Source organism: Geospiza fortis, unplaced genomic scaffold (genome assembly GCF_000277835.1).
Source record: "Geospiza fortis unplaced genomic scaffold, GeoFor_1.0 scaffold172, whole genome shotgun sequence".
Taxonomy (NCBI): Eukaryota; Metazoa; Chordata; class Aves; order Passeriformes; family Thraupidae; genus Geospiza; species Geospiza fortis.
In genome coordinates this window covers 11,807,564-11,809,726 of record NW_005054309.1, presented here as the reverse complement: position 1 = coordinate 11,809,726, position 2,163 = coordinate 11,807,564, and the positions used below count along the sequence as shown (strand labels likewise).

General features: G+C 56.8%; 1 protein-coding gene across 1 annotated transcript in view; it reads left to right on the top strand.

The window, feature by feature from the left end:
- The window catches only part of EIF2A (eukaryotic translation initiation factor 2A), a 17,026-nt gene that overhangs the window by 753 nt on the left and 14,110 nt on the right, over positions 1–2,163 (top strand). The gene's annotated exons all lie outside the window — the stretch shown is intronic.

Below are 2,163 nucleotides of genomic sequence, written 5' to 3'. Positions count from 1 at the left end.
AGGACAGCAGGGAGCTCCCGCCTTGGGAAGCAAACCGTGTGCCCCTCCTGATGCGCTGCTGAAGCGCAGTCCTGCAGCCAGCCTTGAGAAGGCTTCACAGAAGAAAAAAAAATAAAAATCGAGAGACAAGTGTGTTGCAGGTGGTTAGTGACGTCACCGGAGCAAGCTCAGCTCCGCGGAAGAGCCCGAGCAGCCGCGGCTGTGGCACGGGTCACAGCCAGCGCCTCAGAACGCCTCAGCTCTCGGGCCTGGAAACGACAAACTGCACCTCACGAGGGGAAATAAACGGGTATTGCTCTCATGGGTTTCGGAAAGAAACAAGTGTGGTGTTCTGCAGCATTTGTTCTTGGATGTGTGGAGCCAGAGCACTGCTGGGGCCAGAAGGGCCCTCCAGAGATGCCCCCAGCCCCAGCTCTGGCACTGCCGCTGCCCACGGCCCTCACAATGCACACCTCTGTGCCCAGCTCGCACCAAAGCAAGGCTCACTGAACTTCAAAGAACCAGCTCGTACAAGCCACCCTGAACGCTCCCACGGCCCGGGAGCAGCTGCTGTGCTGGCACAGCCAGGCCCCTGGGGCCACTGCGCCATTCCCGGGAGCAGAGAGGCAGGAGGGGACAGGAGGGCGCCTGCTGAGCCCCGCGGGGGATGGCCGGGCCCCAGGGGGAAGGGGAGCGGCAGCTGGGTGTAGCCAGAGCCTCGGCAGCCCCAGCTCAGGCCCCGTGGGCCAGCCTGGCCCAGCCCCAGCTGCCCCATGGCACAGAGGCTCCTCTCAGGGAAAAGCCAATCAATCCCTGCTTGGTGTGAATGGTTTCAACAGCCAGCAGAGAGCCCTGCCTTGCCCACATCAGAGTGAACACAGCTTGCGTTTGAAAAGAACTTTATTTAAAATCAGCGATGATACAGACTGCCCCCGCTGTCACAGCACAAGGTGTCCCAGCACAAGGTCCCCGTGCCCTGGCCAGCCCTGGCTCACAGCAGTCCCAGTGATTCCATATGGAAATACAACGCGTACAGATCTGCTCCTTCACGGCTAACAGGCAATTCAGTAACCTCAACTCATTTTGTTTTCTATGATTCCTAGTGTAACCAGACTTAAAATTTGTCTTCTAAGAAATCTGGAGAAATCTTCGTTTAGCAACAGCAGAGCAATTCCCACCACCTTTGTCACCACGCAGACAGCAGAGCCAGCAGGAGTCAGGGCCATCAGCAGGGAAATATGATCAATAGCAGCATTTTCCACGTGATCTCAAGTTACAGTCGTCTACAGAAGAAGGAACTGTGATCACCAGTAGGGAAGCAGTCAAGTACTGAATCCATTGTTAAAAGAAATCGAGTTGAAGGCAGGTTTTACCTTAAATAGGATTAAATATATATTGCAAGACACACCACACTCTGCAGGGGCTGCACATACAGAAGCAGAACTGTGGGCAGGGAGGCAGCGTGTGTCCCCCCCGCACCCAATATTCCCACACAACATTGTCAAATTTAAAACTATCACCACTTGTTGAAAGTTGTCCAAGAAGTATTTACAGCACAGGCAGGGCCGGGAGAGGCTTGGGGAGCCGCAGGTCTGGCCAGGGTGCTCCCGCAGTCCACGGAGCTCCAGCACTGGGTCCTGCCAGAGCAGCTGCTGCCCGGCCGTGCCAGCTCCTCGCACCCCTCTACCCCTACACAGACAAGCGTTTGGCGTGGATTAGGACAAAGCTACAGGCGGTGCCGTGGCGTGGGGACGGCGAGCACTGCCCATGCTGCAGTGGGCCCGCCCGGCGCACACGGGAGGATGCACGGCGGGGTCGGAGCAAAAGAGGCTCCTCGGAACATGCTGCACAGTCGGGCTCCAGCCTCTACGGGAATCCTGGCTTCCAGCGTCAAATAAAGCCATTTCCAGCTATACAGCGAGGGTGGCACTGATCTGGGACCGGTGTTTAAACAGATGCCAGTTCCTACGGACCTACGTCGCGTATAGCTCCACGTATTACAGAGACCAGGCCGGATCTTCAGCGAATAAGTAGGTCCACGATTGTAGATCAACAACAGACTTTTATTGCTTTATACATGTGGTGCTGTTCAAGGCACTGTGGCACGGGCTAGAAAACTCGGAATGACTCGTGAAGGGACCTGGAATGCGACACGGCCGGAGCCGCGCGCCGCTCCTCGGCAGC